At 32.9% G+C, this 10,874-nt stretch overlaps 1 long non-coding RNA gene across 1 annotated transcript; it reads left to right on the top strand.

The window, feature by feature from the left end:
• The first annotated feature begins 1,867 nt into the window (after positions 1-1,867).
• Positions 1,868-7,891, top strand: LOC141339083 (uncharacterized). Its single transcript, XR_012355891.1, has 3 exons — positions 1,868-1,974; positions 2,078-2,201; positions 6,136-7,891. It is a non-coding gene; the product is annotated as an uncharacterized lncRNA (long non-coding RNA).
• The last annotated feature ends 2,983 nt before the right edge of the window (positions 7,892-10,874 follow it).

Here is a 10,874-nt window from a genome sequence, read left to right as displayed (position 1 = left end):
TCCTTTCTTCCTTTTTTCTTTTTTTCGTTATTTCTTCTCTTTGTGTATAAAAGATTGAATTTTATTGGAATTCCTGCTTTCTATCAAGGTTTGTTTAAAGTGTGGGGTCTTTTTAAAAATTGGTGGATGGAACCGGCAATTTCTCTTCATTGGTTGTTGGAAGAGCCACTTATTTTTGGAGCTCGGTTTGATGTTTCTGGACCTGATTTTCCTGGATTAACTGATTTTTTTATGGAGTAAAAGGATCTTTAAGTTAAAATATATTATTAATGAATCAGGATATGATTTGAAAAGTCCTGAACAAATTGCTACCCTTTTAGGGGTTCAATCAGTACATTTTGCTAAGAAGTATCTTGATAAATTAAATATGGATTTAACTGATGAAGAGAAGACTCTTTTAGAGGAGTTTGGTGCGGGGACTTTAGTTCCTGATGATAAAGATCTTTTTCCAGATATTGAAATTCTTCCCACTATTGATGGGGATGTTTTCACTTGCCCTCTGTTATGTACTAAAATGAATGAATATATTGATTTTTGTACAGTGGAAGGAAAAACTCTGTATAAATGTATTGTAAAAGTTATTCATCAACACAATTTAAGGTTGAAAACAGATACAGTATGGAGAGAAAAGTTAGGAATTAACAATGAAACTAAACCTGTCTGGAGAGCAATTTACAAACCACCATTAACAAAACAACGTGGTGACCTAGAATGGCGAATTTTACATGGAGCTATAGCCGTGAATGCATTTGTATCCACTATAAACCCCACTGTAAGTGACAAATGTCCTTTTTGTTTGGAGAGGGAAACCATATTTCATTGTTTTATGGATTGTAATCGACGTAACCCTTTCTTTCTTTCTTTTTCTCATTCATTCCTTCCTTCCTTCCTTCCTTCCTTATTTCTTTATTTCGTACTTTGTTCATTCTTACTTTCTCTTTCTATCTTTTCTTTCCTTCCTTTTCTTTCTTTCTTTCTGTCTTTTGTTTGTTCTTTGTCTGTTTATTTATTTGTTTGTTTCTTTCTATTATCACTCTTTTTTCTTTATTTATCAGTCTCTTTCTATCTATATTTCTTTTTTTCTTTTTCCTCTTTCTTTTATCACACTATTCTTTATATTCTTTATTGGCCTCTCTTTTTTCTCGTACTTCTATCACTCTTTCTTTTTCAGCCTTTCTTTGTTTTCTTTTTTATTAGTGTCCCCGTTTTATTTATTTTTGTTTCTTTCTCACTTTCTTTCATCACTCTATTCTTCTTTATTGGTCTCTCTTTCCTTCTCACACTCCTATCACTCTCTTTCTTTTTTATTAGTGTCCCTCTATTTATTTATTTTTGTTTCTTTCTCACTTTCTTTTATCACTCTTTTTTCTTTATTTATCAGTCTTTCTTTTTTCTTTCTCTCAGTAGGTGTAGTCAAGATAACGGGTGTGATGACTTGGGAGTGTTTCTTTGTTGTTGTTGTTGACTCGTTCGTTAATTAGCTTTTGTTTATTGTTGTGTATTTTACTTTTAATTGCCTTGCTGTTAATTAAATATGCAAATGAATATGCCACTGCCCTCATAGCCAGCCCAGAGTTTAATAGAAGGAGAGAATTTAAATGAAACATGACAGAAAAAGGCATTTTTGATTCTGCTGAAGGAGACAGAGGTTTGATGAACAGCGGCCGATTGAACATACGCCGGCAGTCGGCAAGAAGAACATTAAAGGATTGTTAGGATGCGTTTTGGTGCCAAACACACGCACACAACATAAGAGACCGGTTTCCTGTTATCTACAGGCCAACAGTCTTCTGTGAAAACACACATGTCTGAATGCAAGAAAACATTTATTTACTTTAAATGTTTGACAGAGTCCGTCTGTGATTGACAGGTGGTTGCTGACACCAACATCAGTGCCATAGCCAGTCAGGTGGAGAGTCTGTCCAGTAGCTCCACCCCCAGCACCAATCCAGAGGTCCGGCCGGTGGAACCAGAGTGAGTGACATCAAGACTCCCACTTCCTGTTTGACTTTAAACATTCCGTTGCAGTAGTATCAGATGATCATATGTGATTTTGTTCTGTGTGTGATATTGACAGGACACCCAAGCCAAAGACCATCACTCTGGAGAAGGGCTCAGAGGGGCTGGGTTTCAGCATTGTGGGTGGTTTTGGGAGTCCACATGGAGATCTTCCTATCTACGTCAAAACAGTCTTCGGCAAGGTAATTCATCCAGGATCATTTGCAGATTAAATGAAACTCACATCGGCCATGAAATTAGACATTCATATCAGAACTGTGGCCTAAACGCTCGGATAAATTGAGACGTGTTACTCGTTGGGCAATGCAACTTTGAATCCAGCTTTCTCTGTTATCTTCTGATTACACTCAATAAATTAGAGATTAATAAATGACTTGTTTCATAAATGACTCAAGCATTTATCACTCATTTATAGGCAGTTAAATAAACTACACAGACAGTCACTAGTCGTCTTTTCTTTTTCTTCTTTCTTCTTTCTTGTTCTTTTAGCTTCTTCTTTTTTTCCTTCTTTCTTTTTTTCTTCCTTTTCCTTCCGGTCTTTTTCCTTCCTTCCTTCCTTCCTTCCTTCCTTCCTTTCTTTCTTTCTTTCTTCCTCATTTTCTTTTAACACTTTTTTATCGTTTTCTTTCTTTCTATTTATCTCTTCAGTCCCTCTTTTCTATCCTTCCTTTCTTCCTTCCTTTCATTCTTTCTTTCTTTCTTTCTTTCTATATTTTTCTTTCTTTGTTTCTTATTCTCTTTCATCTCTTCTGTCCTTCCTTTGTTATTTTTTATTTTCTCTTTCTTTCTTTCTTTCCTCCTTTTTTCTCATTGTCTTTTAACACACTTTTTTATCTTTTTGTTTCTTTCTATTCTTCTCTTCTGTTCTTCTTTTCTATCCTTTCTTTTTTACTTTCTTCCTCCCTTCATTCTTTCCTTTCTTTCTAGAAAGAATAAAAGAAAGAAAGAAAGAAAGAAAGAAAGAGAAAGAATGAGTTCTTTCTATATATTTCTTTCTTTCTTTCTTTCTTTTATTCTTTCTATATTTTTCTTTCTTTCTTTCTCTTATTCTTATATTTTGGGCATTAAGTATGCTCAAAAAAGACGTGTTGCTTGCCAATTACTGAATTTTATTCTGGGTCAAGCTAAGTTGGCTATTTATTGTAGCAGGAAAAATAAGATTGAACAGAAACCTGGGCAAAATGTTACTGTCTTGTTTTCAGCTTTTGTAAAATCTAGAGTGTTGATCGATTTTAAATTTTACAAAGCTATGGATGATCTTCTGTCTTTTGAACAAAAATGGTGTTTTAAAGGAGCATTATGTTCTGTGATTGAAAGTGAATTAGTTTTTTCACATTTCCTGTAGTTTCTTTTTTTTGTTGAGGTGATGATTTTCTTTTGAGTTCTTGTTTATGTGATTTTGTAATAAAGAGCATTTCAAATTCAAAAATTCTCTTATTCTTTCTGTATGTTTCCTTCTTTCTCTCATTCTTTCTATATCTTTCTTTCTTTCTCTTATTCTTTCTGTATTTTTCTTTCTTTCTCTCATTCTTTCTATATCTTTCTTTCTTTCTCTTATTCTTTCTGTATTTTTCTTTCTTTTTTCTCATTCCTTTTTATCTCTTCTGTCAATCCATTCTGTTATTTCTTTCTTTTCTTTCTCTTTCGTTCCTTCTTTTTTCTCAGTCTTTTAACACACTTTTTTATCCTTTTCTTTCTTTCTATTCATCTCTTGTGTTCTTCTTTTTTATACTTTCTTTTTTTTCTTCCTTCATTTCTTCTGTTCTTCTTTCTCTCATTCTTTCTATATTTTTCTTTCTTTCTTTCTTTTTTCTCATTCTCTTTTCTCTTCTGTCCTTTCTTTCTGTTATGTCTTTCTTTCGCTTTCTTCTGTCCTTCTTTTCTGTTCTTTTTTTCGTTTTCTTTTTCTTCTGTCCTTCCTTTCTATACTTTTTCTTTCTTTTTTTCTCATTCTCTATTAACTCTTTTTTCTGTTTCTTTCTTTCTATTACCTCTTCTGTCCTTCCTTTCTATCTTTTCTTTATTTCTCTTTATTTTGTTTTCTTCCTTCCGTTCTTTCTTTTTCTTTTTTTCTTCTGTTCTTTCTTTCTGGACTTTATTTTTTCTGTCTTCTGTTTTTCTTTTCTTTCTTTCTATTTATCTCTTCAGTCCCTCTTTTCTATCCTTCCTTTCTTCCTTCCTTTCATTCTTTCTTTCTTTCTTTCTTTCTTTCTTTCTATATTTTTCTTTCTTTGTTTCTTATTCCCCTTTATCTCTTCTGTCCTTCCTTTGTTATTTTTTATTTTCTCTTTCTTTCTTTCTTTCCTCCTTTTTTCTCATTGTCTTTTAACACACTTTTTTATCTTTTTGTTTCTTTCTATTCTTCTCTTCTGTTCTTCTTTTCTATCCTTTCTTTTTTACTTTCTTCCTCCCTTCATTCTTTCCTTTCTTTCTAGAAAGAATAAAAGAAAGAAAGAAAGAAAGAGAAAGAATGAGTTCTTTCTATATATTTCTTTCTTTCTTTTATTCTTTCTATATTTTTCTTTCTTTCTTTCTCTTATTCTTTCTGTATGTTTCCTTCTTTCTCTCATTCTTTCTATATCTTTCTTTCTTTCTCTTATTCTTTCTGTATTTTTCTTTCTTTCTCTCATTCTTTCTATATCTTTCTTTCTCTTATTCTTTCTGTATTTTTCTTTCTTTTTTCTCATTCCTTTTTATCTCTTCTGTCAATCCATTCTGTTATTTCTTTCTTTTCTTTCTCTTTCGTTCCTTCTTTTTTCTCATTGTCTTTTAACACACTTTTTTATCCTTTTCTTTCTTTCTATTCATCTCTTGTGTTCTTCTTTTTTATACTTTCTTTTTTTTCTTCCTTCATTTCTTCTGTTCTTCTTTCTCTCATTCTTTCTATATTTTTCTTTCTTTCTTTCTTTCTTTTTTCTCATTCTCTTTTATCTCTTCTGTCCTTTCTTTCTGTTATGTCTTTCTTTCGCTTTCTTCTGTCCTTCTTTTCTGTTCTTTTTTTCGTTTTCTTTTTCTTCTGTCCTTCCTTTCTATACTTTTTCTTTCTTTTTTTCTCATTCTCTATTAACTCTTTTTTCTGTTTCTTTCTTTCTATTACCTCTTCTGTCCTTCCTTTCTATCTTTTCTTTATTTCTCTTTATTTTGTTTTCTTCCTTCCGTTCTTTCTTTTTCTTTTTTTCTTCTGTCCTTTCTTTCTGGACTTTATTTTTTCTGTCTTCTGTTTTTCTTTTCTTTCTTTCTCTTACTTTCTTCTGTCATTGTTTCTTTTTCTTTTTTCTGTCCTTGCTTTTTCTTCCTTCCTTCCTTCCTTCCTTCCTTCCTTCCTTTTTTTGCTTTCTTTTTCTTTCTCATTCTCTTTTAACACTCTTTTTTCTTTTGTCCTTGCTTTTTTCTATTCTTTTTATTTATTTATTTTATTTTTCTTCTGTCCTTCCTTTTTTTCTTTTCTTTCTCTTTTTCTTGGTCTTTCTTTTAATAGTCTCTTCTTTCTTTTTCACCCTTTCCTTTTTTTATCAAAGTCCCTCTTTTATTTTTATTTCATTAAATTTATATATTTTACTTAGATTTATATTTCTTATGATATTTTCTCACTTTCTTTTATTACTCTTTTTTTCCTTATTTATCCATCTTTTTATTTCTCTTTTCTTTTCTTTTTTTACTAAATCTTAAACTAAAATTAAAATAAAAATGTACATAGTTTTGTTTAAATATGTTCTGAAGCCTGCATATGACATCTATACAATATGAAAAGATGGATGTGTAAAACAGCCATGTACAGTATATTCCTTCATTACGTTTGCAGCTCTATTCGAGCTCCGGCCACCAAGTGGCAGCACAGAGCTCTGTTTCACAGGAACATAACCAGAGATAAGACTCATGTCAGACACTTCATATTCACCTAGAAACAGCATGTGTTTTGTTATTGTGATATGATTCTTCTAATGACAACTCCAACAATATCAGCGGTCCGTGAATGTCATTGTTCAAAGAAAATTCATTTGAAAGTATGAAAAATACATAATTTAAATATCCTTTATATATAATACATTTAATGATATGTATTATGGAAAGTAATAATGATCAATTAGTCACATTTAGTCTTTCTTATACCTCCAGGGGGCAGCGGCAGTGGACGGGCGTCTGAAGCGCGGCGACCAGCTGTTATCGGTCAACGGAGAGAGTCTGGAGGGCGTCACACACGAGCAGGCCGTGGCCATCCTGAAGAAGCAGCGGGGAAGCGTCACGCTGTCTGTCCTCTCCTAACAAACACACTAAGGACTGCATCCACTGAAAAACACACATTCCATTCACACGTCTTAAAAGACTTTTTGCATCAGCAAGCGGCTCTTATTCAGCCACCTTACTTCCTGATACGGAGACCATTTGGACTCGATCGTTTAAACTCACCCCTGCTACTGTTTGTGCACCTGGTTTGAAATCAATCAGAGAAATACTCCTAAAGGGAAATTATCGTATCGTCTTTGTCTTAGTCACGGACATGTAGAGTCTTCACTGGCGCAGTGAGCAGGTGAATTATGGGGCAATATTTTGATGAAATGAGTGCTGGTAACTCAAGACCAGGAGCAAAATTAAAGTAGCAGATGCAAGACACACACTAAAACACTTTTTGTTTGTAATTATCTTTTCAGTCCACATACAGTAACTTCTAATGTGGTCGTTCTGAGTTTTTTTTTTTATTAAAACACAACCTGTCAATTTTCAAGAAATCAGATGAATTGTATGTAGTGTTTAGATGAATTCATGGATGAGCGTTAAAAAGGGATGATAGATGTGCTTTGGAACGGGCAGATCAGATTGTACTGGGAAGTTTTGTTAAGCTAGTATTAGACTTTAGGATCATTTCAATCAGGTTCTTTACGTTGCAGGGTAGCTTTGTGAATATTTCAAGAAATTGTTCGCTGAAAGGTGATAAAACATCCCTGATGTTGTTCCAAACCTGTATTACTTACTTCTTCTGTAGAGCTTAAAATGAGACATTTCGCAGAATGTTCATGCTGCTCTTTTCCTTATAATGAAAGTGGATGGGGACTGGGGTTTTTGCCAGATAGAAGGGCCAACAGTAACCATAAAAATGTCACAAAAGTTGTTCATATGGCTCATGCAGACATTTTAAGTTTTATTAAGTAGTACAAAAGTTTTGCACAACGAGCTGAAATGTAAATTGTTTTTTACTCATTTTTAAAATTTTGTGTGCCGAGTAAAATTAGATGTTTTGCAGAATGTTCACGCTGCTCTCTTCCATATAATGAAAGTGGATGGGGACTGGATTTTTCGCGATTCAGAAATGGTAAAAATGTCACAAAAGTTATTCATATGACAATAGTTTTGCGCGATAAACAAACTGAAATGTAGGTTGATTTTTTTCATGCCAAATTTGATGTGGAATGCAAAATTTGATGTTCCCGCTGCTCTTTTTTTCATACAATGAAAGTGGATGGGGAGTAGACTTTCTGCAATTCAGAAATGCTTACAATAACCGATAAAATATCACAAAAGTTATTCATATGACTCAAGCACTACATTTTAAATTTTATGAAGTTGTAAAAAAGTTAATGAAAGTTTTTTTTATACGACTCATTGCGTGATTTTGCAAAACTTGTCGAATTTCACCAAAAAGTAAGTCAAATTTCTGACAGTTCTTCACACAAAGGTTTTGATTTTAGTCATTTTTTATGTAAAATTTTATGTGGAATATAAAATTAGGTGTTTTGCAGAGTGTTCACGCTCATCTCTTCCATATAATGAAAGTGGATGGGGACTGGACTTTTTGCGATTCAAAAATGCTAACAATAACCTTAAAAATATCAAAAAAGTTGTTCATATGACTCATGCACTACATTTTTAGTTTTATGAAGTCATACAATAGTTTTGCACAACGAACAAATCAAAATTGTCTGTTTTCACATAAAATCTTTCCTTTAAAATTTCAGACAGTTCTTCACACAAAGGTTTTAATGTTGGTAATTGTTGATGTCAAATTTTGTGTGGAATGTAAAATTAGATATTCTGCAGTGTGTTCACGCTGCTCTTTTCCATATAAAGAGACTGGATGGGGACTGTAGTTTTTGCCAGTGAGAAATGCCAACAATAACTATAAAAATTTCACAAAATTTGTTCATATGACTCATGCACTACATTTTAAGTTTTATGGAGTCGATAGTTTCAAAAGTTTTGCGCGACAAACCAAAATTTAAGTCGAATTTCACTAAAAGTGTTTCTTTTATGTAAATTTCAGACAATTCTTTACACAGAGGTTTTAATATTAGTCAGTTTTTATGTGAATGTAAAGTTAGATGTTTGGCTTTCTTCCATGCAATAAAAGTGTATGGGGACTGCAGTTTTTGCAATTCAGAAATGCCAACAATAATCGTAAAAAGTCACAAAAGTTGTTTATATGACTCATGCACATCATTTTAAGTTTTATGAAGTCATAAAATAGTTTCACGCAACAAACCAACCGAAATTTAAGTTGATTTTTACTTAAAATCTTTTCTGTAAGTAAAGTAAATTTTCAGAGAATTCTTCACACAACGGTATTAATGTTAGTTAGTTTTAATGTCAGATTTTGTGCCGAATCTAAAATGAGATATTTTGCAGAATGTTCACACTGCTCTTTTCCATGTTAACAAAAGTGGATGGGGACTGGAGTTTTTGCGATTCAGAAATGCTAACAGTAACCATCAAATATCACAAAAGTTGTTAATATGACTCAAGCAATACATTTTCAAGTTTTATGAAGTCGTACAATAGTTTTGCGCAATGAACGAACTGTAATTTAAGTCCAATTTTATTTAAAATCTTCTCTTTGAGTTAAAATTTCAGGCTGTTCATCCTTTAGACAAAGGTAATAATGCTTCATTTTTCATGTCTAATTTTAATATGGAAATGTTTAGCAAAATATTCACACGGACTGGAGACTGATAGAGACTGGCATTTTATAAATTCAGAAATTACATTATAACAAATGTTTTTCAAGTTGTTCATATGAACTGTGGGCCACATTTTAAGTCTATTGAGGTTGTATGATAATTTTGCTTCAGGAATGTTTTTTAGGGTGTCTTTCGCTTTTCACAATCTTCGCAAAAATATAAAATTTCAGATAATTTATTATACAAAGCTAAGTTGTTTTCACTTCAAATCGTTCTGAAAATAAAATGTCATACAATTCTTTACACAGAGCTGTTATTTTGCATCAGGAATCTTAAAAATAGCGCACAAGATGTATTTTTGTCATTTTCGGAGTGTGACAGCCCAGTCCCCATCCAATTTAATTGCATGGAAAAGAGCAGCTCTAACATTCTTCAAATTATCTCCTTTTAGGTTTCACAAAAGAAATAAGTCATATGGGTTTGGAACGACATAAATAATGAGGTTTTACATTTTTGGGAGAACTATTCCACTCGTATTATGTTGCTGAGGTGTATTGAGATTCACAGAAATGCATAACATAGTTGTTGTTGTTTTTCACTTTTTTATAATTTGATTCGTAATTCAATTGCACACGTCTATCATTTCATTGTAAATATGTAATTTATTTTCTTTTTTAGGGCGTTTTTGCATCGCGTTCGTCTCGCACATCCTAGTTTGATGCTGTGTGTGTCACAATATGAGGATATCCTGTGTCAGTCTCTCTCCTAGAGGAAGTGTAGCAGGCTCTTCAGAGACTATCAGGGCTCTCCAGTTTGTAGAGAAGCGCGTGGAAGCCTCATCCAGACCGTCTCTCCCACTAGGATTTCGTAAGCACATCCTCATACGATGCCTCTTGAATTTTCGTGCCATGTGGACAGTGTGTTCTGAGCTGTCCAGCGCTATGTCCCTTTAAGAAGATTGCCTGTATCTCCTATGCCTGTCTTCCCCTTTCTCCTTAAAGAAAAATGCAACGCCCAAAGTCCGCTACCTTCTGCTAGACCTTCGCATTTGGGCTGTGAACCACAAAAGCCGGCTTGAATCATGTCGACTCTCCAAACTGACTCGAGTAGTAACACCTTTATATCTGCCATTTTTCTGTCAGTGTAATGTTTTTAAAGTCCAAAGAAAGCATTTAGTTAAATTCATACAGTAGATACAGATCTCTAAGCCTGAAATAAAGCTGATTTATTAACATTTGCAAAACAAACAAGTGGTCATTATGGTCTGCGACTTTATTTTGGACAAGTAGTTTATCTGAAGTGTCAGAAAATAAAGTTATTTTCATTTTAAGCGTCTTTTGACTTATAACTTCTTGATGGTATTTGAAGCTTTATTTTAATGTTTTGATGCACAGAAATTTCTGAAATGGTTTACGTGCACTAACATTTAAAAAAATGAGTGACACATCCACCTTATTTTTTTTACCATAAGAGTGGGTGTGGCCATTTGTGAATTTTATGTGCGACGCTTCCGGTCTCATCCACAGCCAGATATTTTTAGCTCTACAAAACAGCTCCTTTTGCTGCTTGATATTGCAAAACCTACAACTTACCATATTGTTTGAATGTATTATCTTAATTATGAACAGGCTAGATTGTAGTGCACAGTTTTACCGTTTACTGCACGTTGTTATTCTTCTCATTTCCTTATAGCGCTTTTAAAACCGGAAGTCTTGCCGATAGGCTTAATTCTGAGATGAAGAACAAGCTAGATATAGGATATTAATAATTTTGTTCAGCAAGGAGGCATTAAATTTAATCCAAAAACAGACATATTATATCAATATATTAAAGTCGAAAACTTATTTTAAATTATAACACTTTACAATATGTTTTCACTGTATATTTGCTAACGCAGCATTGGTGAGCATAAAGATTCACAAACATTAAAAATCCTACCAATCCAAGAATTTTAAATGGTGGATA

This window comes from Garra rufa, chromosome 7, assembly GCF_049309525.1.
Source record: "Garra rufa chromosome 7, GarRuf1.0, whole genome shotgun sequence".
Lineage (NCBI taxonomy): Eukaryota > Metazoa > Chordata > Actinopteri > Cypriniformes > Cyprinidae > Garra > Garra rufa.
The sequence above is the reverse complement of the archived record's forward strand: the minus strand, read 5'-3'. Positions and strand labels throughout refer to the sequence as shown.